The 13177-nt window shown below is 39.1% G+C and overlaps 1 pseudogene; it reads left to right on the forward strand.

Annotated features, from left to right (window-relative positions):
• Positions 1-6817: 6817 nt before the first annotated feature.
• On the forward strand, positions 6818-8616 carry LOC149408022 (scarecrow-like protein 32 pseudogene; annotated as a pseudogene).
• The last annotated feature ends 4561 nt before the right edge of the window (positions 8617-13177 follow it).

Raw genomic sequence — 13177 nt, forward strand, 5'->3', positions numbered from 1 at the left:
TAGGATCATTTTGTCGATCCTCGATAACAAGAGTATTTCGTCTCTTCTTCGGTTCATTGCGACACACCATTCCAACTTCCACATCTTTCCCTTTACATACTCCTCGATACGCAATAGGTGCAATGATCTGTTTCGGTACCAAACTTACACAGAGTGGAAATCTATTACGATATTTGTGCTTCATAAAATGCGAAACATCACCATTGTCCTTCAATACGGCAGGACCCAGCGGAATTGTACCGACTGTGTATGGGACTTCGAGTTTTAAGTCGAACGCGAATCTGTCTAACTCGAACTTCTCGTATAACAAATCTACTAACTCCGTGTACGTTACCTCTTTCGGAACTACGAATGCACGTATTTCTGCATTGGTGAAAACCCATTGGTGTCCTTCCTTCTCCCAAGTGCCGTTAATCATGACAAAAACTGCAAAAAACAGTCAAACTATGCAAAATTAGCTTTTAGAGATGCATCGTACAACATCGTACAGCATCGTACAAAGGGCAATTTTTTTTTTCTAAATTTCATCGTACAAAAAGTTAAATCTCATCATACCACATCGTATACCATCGTACAAACAAGTTAAAACTCAGATTTTGGACTTTGTTTTCAGATCTGATCGATTTTTTTGCTATATTCTATCATATACAATCATAAACTTTGTAAAAATGATTAAGTTAGTAATCTTACCCATGATTCTTTTGAAACCCGCTTAAGTAGAGAGGATTTGAGTGGATTTGAGTGTGATTGAAATGATAAAAATGAAGAGTGAGAGATGTATAGGGTTCAGAGGGGTATTTTTGTCCGATTTTTGGGTCAAAAGTCCATATTTAGATATTTTTAAACATTAGGGTCTAATATTGATATTTAATGGTTTATTAAGCCCAATTAAAGAAATGGGTCAAAAAAGAGCTGGAAAGGATTAGGGTGTTTGTTTTTTCGTGCTCTCTAATCTTTTTTGGTTCGATGCGTACTTGAAAAGATTAATCACCTACATAAAATGGTGTAGTTTTAAAATTTGATTTAAAATTCTTTCCTATATACACGGGGCAATCTTAAACTATTATAAACTCATGCAAAAATGAAAAAAAAAAGGGGCGGTTAGGTATCTAGCCCAAATTGACCCCCTCTATTAAAATTATAGCCCAACTATCACAAAATTTAAGTAAGTAGCCCAATCCACTACCAAACAATTTAATATTCCTATATTACCCTTAGTTCAAATAATAGAGCGCAAAACACAATTCCCTCATTCGAAACAAACCTCTCCGCCAAACGAATTTCTTTTACCCTCATTCGCGAACACGAAACCGACGATATCTCCACTTCCGAAGCCGACGAAGAAAAAATGGTGAGTATCTCAACCTTCAATCTCTGGTAATTTCAAATCCTTCAATCTCTCCACTTCCGGCGCCGACGAAGTAAATTGGTTAGTTAATATTATTAACAATTCTTTGCGATCTCATAAAACACCCAAACTGAAACCCTAGACCTCATCCCCGCTCAATTTTGTGTTAGATTAACCATTAAATTGTAAGTAAATATTATTAACTGAACCCTAGACGTCATCTCCAAACGATTTTGGGTTAGATTATTCATAAAAATGATAAGTAAATATTATTTACAAATCGCCGTTCGATAGTAAATAATATTTACAAATCGCCGTTCGATAGTAAATAATATTTACAAATCGCCGTTCGATAGTAAATAATATTTACCATTTGAAAAAACCAACATCTTGAAGCGAGAAAGTCAATGTCGTTTATAGTGTGATCTCTTCTCTTCATCTTTCATAGTAAAACGTGCAAAATGAAAAATAACTGCAGTAATGTTACACATACTCGTCGGCTCGTTCCAATTTGTCCCAATCATAACCTTGATAGTAAATAATATTTACAAATCGCCGTTCGATAGTAAATAATATTTACCATTTGAAAAACAACATACTTGTCTCAGATTTGGCCAAGATCGAGGTCGCCTCGCCGATCTTGACGCAATCGCCGTCGCGGAGCTCGACTCCGGCACCGGGAATAACACCAACCAAAAACGCTTCAAAGAATGGCATTTTTCTTCACTTCACAGTTCACACACTGCCTCTCTTTCTTTTCTCACTGGTTTCCCAATGGAGACGAAGCAAGGGTTCTTCTCAGCCCTGAAGCACGAAGTAGTCCGAGGACTCTCTCCATCGCGCTCCCGCGGCAACAGCCCCGCCCGCTCCAGGTCGGCGTCGCCGATCTCCTCCCTCCTCCGCCGCCGGAAATCTGTCGCCGATTTTATAAGCCCGAAAGCCACTGCTATCCTGTCACTATGCACTCTCAGAGACTCCCCTTTCTTATCCCCTCCCTCGTCCACCATCGCCGCCTGAGAATAATCCGGCGAATACCCCATCGCCCGGACCCTCTCTCCAATCAGATCGAGCCACCTGTAAATCTCCTCGCCGTCGTCAACGCAGAGGTTGTTGTCGTGCGAGAGGTAGTTTCGGCGGCGTCAGAGGCTCAGACGGTCAGAGCGGAGAATCAGAGAGAAGATCGGAGAGAGGGTTTTGGCGAGAGAGCGTGGGAAATAAGTGAAACTGGGAAAAAGGGCATTTTGGAGAACTCAATCAGTGTTTGGCTATTTTCCTAAATAAATTAATAGTTTGGCTACTAATTTAATCTCACCTTATTAAACTGGCTACTTGTTTACAAATCTCAAAAAAAAATTAGGATTTTAAAAAAATATAAAATATATTATAAAAAAATTGGACATCCGACATATTCCTAAAACTTTATGACCTTTTTCTAATAGTGAAGAAAAAAATATCTGAACTATCTTTCCACTAATAAGGTGTTAGACCTTTGCCTAAGTGATTTAAGTTTAGGTCCATACATCATTAACTTTTTTTTATGCATAGTTATATTTATTTTTGGGAAATTTGTTGTATTGAGAGAATAGCTCAAGTTTCATCTTATTAAGTAAATAGTCCATATTTTTTGCTCAGACCATAATGCCCTCGCTTCCTTCACGAATCAGTTAATTAATTAACATACTGGAGTGAGTTAGGTTAATTAATTAACTGATTCTTGAATGATTTGAAATTAAAAAAATTACAAAAATAAGAACTTAAGTCAATTGATATTCAAAACATTTAATTAATTAACCTAATTCCTAATTTAATCATTTAGTAAATTAATTTTACTCACAAAAAAATCAAAACTTAAGCTAATATTCAACCAATAAGTTAATTAATTAACTTAACTCAACAGCCAGTTAATTAAATTAACTGATTCGCGAATTTACAGTGAATCAAAAAAATCGGCGAATCATCTTCTTCTTCTCCACCACCAGCGAACCCGAGCCATAATTTAAAACAGAAAACCCTAGAAAACCTCTAATCATCGTCAGACACTCTGTCGGAGGTTCGATCGATGCGTGAAACGCGAGGCGGTGGTGGCGGAAAATCTACCGGCATCGTCGTTTGAGTCGGTGGAGGCGGTGAGTCGACCGTCACCGTCGTTTGCAACGGCCGGAAACGGCAGAGACATGTCGTTCGCCAGCGGAGAGATAGTCGGAGAAGTAGATGACATCGAGAGAGAGAGAGAGAGAGAGAGAGAGAGAGAGAGAGAGAGAGAGAGTGAAGTTGGGTTGGGTGAGTGAGATTTCAAGAGTAATTTAAGTAGTGTACAAAATATAGATTATTCCCTAAATTAAATGAAAATTTGGCTATTCTCTTAATATTAATAGGTTGATTGGGCTAGTTAGTAAAATAGCCCGTAATTTTTCATATCTACAATTTGTTTTACATATCTGCTAAAAAAAGGCGCTGCATAATGCTCACGAGTTTCAACAATGAAGAAAGAAGCCAACGCGTACTATGATTGCGTGGGTAGAGAGACAAGTGAAACGTCAAATAGTCCTTTTCTTTTACCTATTAAGAGAATCTAGAGTGAAAAAAAAAAAAAAAAAAAAAAAGAGACAACGGTTCAGCGGTAAAGGATTATTCATGACATGGTAGAATAACAAAGAGTCAAAGACATGGGTTCAATCCCCACTTAAAAATAAAAAAATAAAATAAAAAAGAGTCAAAGACACTTTTCACGTAGAAGTGACTAGAAAGACATGAAACTTTCACTGATGGTAGTTCAAAAATGCATAAAACTATTTGCTTGAATTTTTTGTTTTTTGGAGTATAGTACACATGCAAAAAAAAAAAAAAAAAAGGTAAAAATAGATTTTAAAAAAAATCCGGAGATAACTAATATTCAAGGTATAAACATGATTTTGATTTAATACAATATATGCTTTGAACCTTGAAAATCAGTAAGCCATATTTGTGTTCACCGCAAATTCATAAAGGAAATTTGCGATCACTGCAAAGTCAACATCCATGCATCAATTCCAAAATCTTCAAATTGCATAAGTGTCAGAGCTATCATTCGCACGTTTTCTGGTTTGGTAATGACTGTTTTGGCTCAAAATCTCTCACGCAAATACATGATCAAAGGAGCTGAAGCTCTTGCTCTCTGCCACGACTTAACTTGAGATTTGAAAGTGTTTTTATCTATCCACTTTGTGGAGTCAGAGGCTTAGATGGTGGTACAAGCTCTCGAGAAATACTCTATTTTCAAAAAATGAGTTTTAAAAATATGTTAATTCCAATATTTTTTTGTAAACTGAATTGACTAGCCTAAGAATATCGGGCAAGAGCCCATAGTCCTAGTCCATATATACATAGATTTGTAAAGTAAATAATATATATTTAATTGATACTTGTCCTTATGATCAGTGGCCTAAATTGTCTTATGCGGTGGCATCACATGGCAGAAGAAACCAAGTTGATCCCTAATAGATATTATTCATTGGGGTGTAACCATCGACAATGAGAGCTCGAATGAAAACCCAAGGGAGTTCACAATATTTTGAACGTATAAACTAACTGTGAATTTTGTCTTAAATATTCGTGTCCCATGAGGGAAGATTCTCTGCGAAAATAAGACCCACAAAGCTAAAACAGCTTTTAGCCTCTGCTATTTGATTAATCACGTTATTAATAGTAATAATAAGATATGTTGCGAGCGAGCAAAAAAGAATAAAATGGAATTGAAATCATATTTCAGGAACAAACATACTACAAAACCGTCCTAATTATGTATCTGTATAGATGTCGTTAATTAGTAGTTAGAATGATACTTATTAGACTAGTTCTAATGGTCATATATATGGGTTGGAAATTAAGTAGATAAAGAGTATTTATTTATATGTGTATGGCTGATTTGTGGCAACAATTTGAGTGGAGTCCACTCATCGGAATTGAATAATTCCAAGTGATACGGATTCCTCGTAACGAGTGGTATAAAATTGAATATTTGTTTGCCAAAATCGAACCTAGGATGAATGAGAAATTGATGTTCAAAATAGGCTATAGAAACACATTTATGTTGTATTGTGGAAGTGGAATACCAAGAGTCCCACATTGGTTGGAGATGTGTGTTGTTGTAGTATTTAAATAGTATCCTCTTTAATTAGTGGATATCCAAGTGCAAGAGAGGAGAGTGTGTGTGAGTTAACCCTTAACCCCTCATGCGCACACACACACACGCCGTCGCTGAGCCGGGCTCGGGTTTCGGGATTACTACAAATTTTACTTCTGAAATTTTTAATTCCTCAAGTAACTTGTGCGTTATGTTGGGAATTAAACCGTGCATTAAGGTTTGAATCTGTTCATTATGGCTGAGTAACCGTGCATTAAGGTTGACGGTTTGTAACCTCTTCTCTCATTTATCACGAGTTATGGAGTGCATTAAGGCTGACGGTTTATAACCTCTCCTTTATCACGAGTTATGGAGCTTTATTGAGTTTAATGGTAGCCGTTTAGAGCTGTTGCTCAGGGTATAACGTGTGCCTATAAAAGGCTGAGCTTCCTCTCATTTCAAACACACCGAATCCAATGATCTCCCACTATTCCCGAGCTTCCTTCTTCCCCCAGATAATTTTTCTTTTGTTTGTCTCGGTGATAATTTCTTACACAGGTTCTAATTCACCGTCGATACACTAAGTGGTGCCTTTGTGTGTTTAGTTCGTCGTTGTATCCTGAGAGGCTATCGCTCAAGTAATTCTGCACCTGAAGAGGGCGATAAAAAGCTTCAAGCAAACCGTCTAACGGGTCTTACTCTTTCCTTGCCAACTTTTCGTTACTATATCAGTTTTTTATTCTACATTTTATTTCCTTACTTCTGTCTTTATTTCCCTATCAATATTATTTGTAATATTGCTAACAATATGTGCCAATAAGTACTAGTAGTCTACTTTATACAGGTAATCATAATATTTATTTTGGTGAAATCTTTTTTCACCACGACCATTGCTGTCTGCTGTCATACTTTATAATCATATTTAAACTATGCGCTCAGATTAAAAAAATAAAATAACAATTAAACTATCAGCCACAAGGATGGTCTATAGGGTTATATAGAGATGTATTTTTCAATTCAACCTGACTTATTAGTTTTTCCCATAATCATTTGTATTAATTTGAACTTCAAATTGACAACACATGCATCAGAAAGAATAATTCCAAGCAGAAAATCTAGACAAGTAAAACAGAGATATCACAGTTTTATATTTGGAAAACCCAGGTTTCTTTTGCCATTTTTTTTTTTAATTATCCAACTCGATCGAAGTTCCTTTTACTACTCTTGTCGTGGCTTGGCTCTTCAATTAATGTGTCTGGATAACTTGTTCAACAGAGACCTCTCTGGCCCATATATTTGTCTCTCTCTATATAAAATGTGTGGATATATATTCCATTCTCGCTCTCTCTTTCTCTCTCAACGAGAAATTTCCAAGCTAAAATTGATTAACACCTCATGTTTTCATATAACCAAATAATATTCTCCTCTCCAAAACAGATAAAACCCTAGCTTCTTCAATCTCATACACCAATACCAGCAAGACGCGTGTAAAACACCCCAAAAACACCTCTCTCTCTCCCTCTACACATACAAAACAAAACCCTAATCATCACTCTCAGAGACCTCTTCTCCATAACTCTCCACACCATGACAGCCGAGCTAAGACAACCAATCCTCGCGCCACCTCTCTCTCTCCGCGGAGCCACCACTCAGCTCGGAAGCCTCGACGGCGCGTGCATCGAGAAGCTCCTGGTCCACTGCGCGCACGCCCTAGAAGCCAATGACGTCACTCTGGCCCAGCAAGTCATGTGGGTCCTCAACAATGCCGCGTCCTTGGTCGGGAACCCTAACCAGAGGCTCGTTGCTTGGTTCCTCCGGGCTCTCATCTCCCGCCTCTGCCCCGGCCTTCGGGCCGTCCACACCCGAGCCATGTCCATGACCGAGCTCGCCAGCTATGTCGACCTAATCCCGTGGCACCGCTTCGGCTACTGCGCGTCTAACAGTGCAATCTTCAAGGCGGTCCAGGGATGCCCTAACGTCCACATCATCGATTTCACTGCCACTCACTGTATGCAATGGCCGACTTTGATCGACGCTCTTGCAAAGCGCCCCGAAGGCCCTCCTCGGCTCAGGATCACCATCCCAGAATTCAGGCCACGTGTCCCTCCTCTCCTCAACGTGTCGTCCGAAGAACTCGGTCTTCGGCTAGGAAAATTTTCCAAGGTTAAACAAGTCCCTTTCGAGTTCAACGTCGTCAGTCCCGAGTCCGAATCCGGAGAAGAAGAGTTTGAATCTCTGTTGACCCGGCTAAACCCTAGCTCGCTAGGCCTGCGAAGCGACGAGGCTTTAGTTGTGAACTTCCAGGGCTGGCTGAGATATTTTCCAGAGTTGAGAGACACTTTTCTCGCCACTGCGAGAGGGCTAAATCCTAGATTGGTTGTGGTCGTTGACGAGGACGCGGAACTGAGCTCGCCGAACCTCGCTAATAGAATTGCAGCGTGTTTCAACTATCTGTGGATACCTTTCGATGCTCTCGATACTTTCCTGGCCAAGGAAAGTTCCCAGAGGATTGAGTACGAGTCGGACATTGGCCAAAAGATTGAGAACATCATCCGCGGTGGAGGCGGCCCCGAGGGGCTCCGGCGACCGGAGATGGCAGAGTCCGGCAGGGCGTTGCGGAGGCGGATGAGGAGTGCTGGTTTCTCCGGTGTTCCGTTCGGCGATGACACGGCTGTGGAAGTGAAGGGGTTGCTTGACGGTCACGCAAGTGGGTGGGGTTTGAAGAGGGAAGAGGATCATATGTTGGTGCTCACTTGGAAGGGTCATAACTCGGTCTTTGCCACAGCTTGGGTTCCTAGTTAGTTTGTTAATTATTAAGCATGTGAAATTAACCAAGATCATCATCAAAATTGGTATAATATTTGGCTAATTGTCCTCGATGAGCTAGTGAAATACTTAGTTTTCCATAGAATGTATAGGTTTGTGCGTGTTGATCCCTCTTTTTGAATTTTTCGGTGTTCCATACTTGTGAAAAACGCTGCCAAAAAAAGGGGGGAAACCCAGACAAATATGAGCAGACGTGTTCACATTTTGGATTCAAGGTTATTTCAATGTAGCTGTATGTATCCATATGAATATTTTGACCACATGAAATATGCAAAATTATATGAAAAGGAGGTACCACACATATTTTTGTTGTCTTTTGTACTCACGAGACAAATTTGAGCCAGCTCTGTGGCATGTTTTTTTGTTTTCCAGTTTCTGCAGATCTGATGCGTAAATATAAACTTTTTGTATTGATGGTATGATCGTTTTATAAATTATCTCCGTAGCTCATCTACTTCATGGGTAATTTGGGTGAACTGAGGATAAAACCGCCGCGCCTCTTTGAATATAACCCTTTGACCAAATTAAGGATCAAAATAGTCTGCCGACGTTTTTTAATTTTAGGAGCCATTTTGTTGATCACAGAAGAATTAAGAGGGAATTTCTGTGATTTATAATTATAAAAATCTTGTTTACTGATCTCCATATATTGGCGTATAGAAATTACGTCCGCCGATCTATAGAGACTCGTAAACAAAAATTTTAAAATTTTTAATCATAGATTTTCTTTTCTATTTCATAGAATAAAAAAGAAAATATATCTCTTGCTCGGGCTCGGACTTGTTGTTACGTGTTTTGTTGGCTTATTTTTTAGTACAAATTTGTTTGGTAAAATGTCTAGCAATATGCTCCAAGATATGTTAAGACATCTTGACCACTGTGTGCATAAATGTATTTCTTGCAAGTTTCGTGTTTCTCGCCAGAATGATTAGCGGAAGACATTCGACATATATTTTATTCGCAGATGTGTTGACTACTATAAAAGCCAAAGGCTCCGCCCTTTATAGTTTTGACGCATACACTCATACTTTTAGGGTTCTTAGACGTGCACAATCGGCAGACTAAGAAACTAATTGTGGGATGTGTGTGGTGTGATTCTCTAGACATTATTCTAGATCTATTGAGTGTTAGAGATTGTGTGGGTTATGTTCTTTGGTGATTGAAGTGTTCATAACTGATTGACATCGAAGATTACCGAACACTTAGGAGAGTGTTTGAAAGTGGAAGTGAGAGAGTTTAGATCCAAGGGGTACATGCCTCAGTTTGAATTCCCGAGTAGTAATAGGAAAATGGCCTTGAAGCGGGGATCATTTATATTTTTATCGTTGTACTATTGACTACTTTCATACAGTCAATTTCCTTTGCACTTGGCATACTGCACTCAATAGTAGGTGAGATTGCACCAAATTGAGTTAATATCATTTGTGTCATTTACTTTTTTGCACTGCTTTATATTTATCTATCTATTGCATCAGAACATATTATCACATACATTGACTCTACATTGTGTGCGACATCATGTCTCTTACTAAACAGAATTTCAGGGCGTAACGTGTGGCCTCGACACCTATACTTGGACTCAAATTTGCAATCTGCGACATCCCTTGCTCGGCCTTGACTCGTTCTCCCACAAACTTGTCCTGACCTTTGCAACGCTTCCTCTAGGATCCATATCTCGGGTCATGCTACCTTTTGCTCATGCCCTTTGGCAGGACAATCTCCCTCGCACTGCTTAAATTCAACCACCGGCCTCGTCTCTCGCTTTCTCAACCCGTCAACAAACATATTGTTGGAATTGATCTAGGGTTTAAGAAAAAGTTTAACGCTTCGGTAAGCGGCGGAATTTTAAAAATTTTCTTTTGACAAGTAAAACGATTTTACTAACCTAGACAAAGAGCAAGCACATGTAAATAAAAACTATTATGAGCATAAATGTTTACTAACCTTTTTAGAAGCTTGAACGTTGAGAAGCCTTTGGAAGGTTGAAACGTTCATCTCCCCTCGCAGCACGTCTCTCTTCTTTCCTCGGGAAATCGAGCAACCATGAAAGTTTCTATCACAAGAATCACTCAAGAAAGAAAGGAATTAGTGTGTGGGCACTTTTAAACACGACGACTCAAGAACAAGTCTTAGAGTCGAAGAGCTAAAACACTAGGTCAAATGTTGACCTAGGTGCCAAAACAAAAACCAAAAATAACTAGAGAGAGAGGATCGGCCACAAGGTCTAGAGAGAGAAGCTCTCAATCTCTAACTTATGTGGAATTAATGAAATGAGAGAAATGAGGTGGGGTATTTATAGGAGGAGGATTACCTTCAAAAGGTAGTTTCCTCATACCCCTTGCACGTCCAAATGAGCTTCTAGAAGCCTTTGGATTTGTTTCCTCATTTGCTTTCTCTCTTAGTTGGCCGAAATTGCACTTTCCTTCTAGAGGAAATTTGTTTCCTCTTTTTTCTTTTGGCAAGTATCTTCATACATTAATGCACAAAATAAACTCTCTTTCCCACTATGGCATGAACGAAATTCAGCCTTATTTTCCTTGGATTGGACGAAATTTGAGCTTCTAGAAGGAGCTTCTAGATGTTTCTTCATTTGTTCATGACAACATAAGAAAATCCCATTAAGAATTTTCAAGTAAAATTCTATGAAATGAAATTAATCCTCAAGGCCCAATAAATTATTAATGGCTGAGTGTTTTAAGTTTCATTTGTCATCAAATGACCTTGTCAAAAAATTTATTGACATTCATTTCGTCCTATGTCCAAAAGGACAGAAATACCCTTTTGACAATTTTCGTAAAACTTGTCTCGTTCTTGTTTTGACTTAGCTTCTAGTTTAACTATTCCTACTCGATAAGATTTGTGACAGTGACCTCATGGATCCAAATGAACAAAGCTTGAGCTAAACACTTGGACTCAAAAGTTCACAAACCTTTTCCAAGTTTAGCTTAATGTCAACTGACTCCACTAGAGAGTTGACACTGAAAATCTCTCGGTTCAAATGAATTTATTTTCTACTCAAGAATTCAACCTAATTGTAATGAGTGGATCAACAGAATGTTATTAGTGTTTACCCTTCATGAATATCATCAGCTAGTCGGGATTTACAAAATTACAATTTTACCCTTCTAGCTGTTATTTCCTCAACTCCTTTGTCGCTTATGAATAAGTTAGAAACAATGTATTGACGAGGAGCTAACAAGTCACATTGTTTCATCCAAAAGAGTCAAGACTCAATTTGGACACTGGCCAGTTCATTATTCACACTCCAAGGAACAAAGCATGAGGTGATATACATTGCATTTCAGCAATCTTGTACATGAATTCCATATCTATGAGAACTTCACAAAGTTACTCATGACATTCTCACAACTTAGTACTTCACCAATAGGCCATGTTCGGAATCACATAGTGAGTCCGAACTCTGACTTTCTCAAATGAGAATACGTAAGCTGTGAAATGACATGTCTCATTTCAGGATTATGGTAAGCACGATGCAATTCATACGTAGTGAGTTCGAGACATAAGAGGTTAAATGGTTTGTTCTTATCTTGTCTCTAGAAGTGCACTGGTCAATTCAGTACCTTCAGAAGATACCTAGAAGAACTATAGAGTCTTCAACTCTCAATGCCTCATAACCAGACATCATAGATTCTTCTAACAATCATACTGAGGTCAATAGTCCTTTGACCCTTAGATTGCGAATATATCGTTTTAAGCAAACTACGAAGAGTTTGTTCATGCAAATCTATATTTGTCTCTTCGTAAGTTGTTTAGTTTGTTTATGGACTAAAGACTAATGTTTTATCATAAAGCTTCAAATAGACAAGGAGGAATGAATGAACGTTTCAACTTTTTATTAATAAATAAGCAGTTACAAGCAAGAGTCTTCGCAAGACTATATGACATCAAATGTACATAAATACACACTACAACTCTTCTTGTGGGCACCATTGACAACAAACTCCCACTTGACTCAAAGAAGATGTGAGTAGTCCTACATGCCTAATCCCTCTCGAAGTTGGTCAAAGACCTTGTTCGCTAGGGCCTTGGTGAATAGATCTGCCAGAGATCTACTTCACCTCCACGTCTCCGCGCTGCGGGATTTCTCGAATCAAATGGTATTTCCTCTCAATATGTTTGGAGCGCTTATGGCTTCAAGGTTCCTTTGAGTTAGCGACAGCCCCAGTATTATCACAATAAAGGGTCATGGGCTCGTCGACGTTTGGAACAACTTCCAAATACTAAGCCATACAGTCTCTTTGGATGCTTCACAAGCAGCCACATATACTGCTTCCATTGTGGAGTCAGCAATGCAAGATTGTTTAATACTTCTCTACACAACAGCTCCACCAGTAAGGATGAACACAGATCCCGAAGTGGATTTCCTGGAATCCTTATCCGCTTGAAAATCGGAGTCGGTATATCTCGTCATAGTCAGGTCAGTACCTGAGTATGTAAGCATCAAGTTCCTAGTTCTTCGAAGATACTTAAGAACATGCTTAACAACAATCCAGTGCTCGGGTCCAGGGTTGGATTGGAAACGGCTAACTACGCCAACGGCGAAACAGATGTCAGGTCTAGTGCAAAGCATAGCATACATGAGGCTTCCTACGGCAGAGGCGTAAGGAATTTTCCTCATATCTTCAATCTCTTGTGCAGTCTTGGGAGACTGGTCCTTAGAGAGTGAGACTCCATCCCTAAAGGGTGTTTGGCCCTTCTTGGAGTCCTGCATCGAGAAGCGATCCATCACATTATCAATATAAGATGCTTGACAGAGCGACAATGTCCGGTTTTTCCTATCTCGAAAGATTTGGATCCCCAGAATGTACGCGGCTTCTCCTAGATCCTTCATGTCGAATTACTTTGCTAGCCAGACCTTAACCTCAGATAATTTACCCACA

Source organism: Urtica dioica, chromosome 1 (assembly GCF_054948205.1).
Source record: "Urtica dioica subsp. dioica isolate 48M chromosome 1, U.dioica_male_clone48M_v1_H2, whole genome shotgun sequence".
Classification (NCBI taxonomy): Eukaryota; Viridiplantae; Streptophyta; class Magnoliopsida; order Rosales; family Urticaceae; genus Urtica; species Urtica dioica.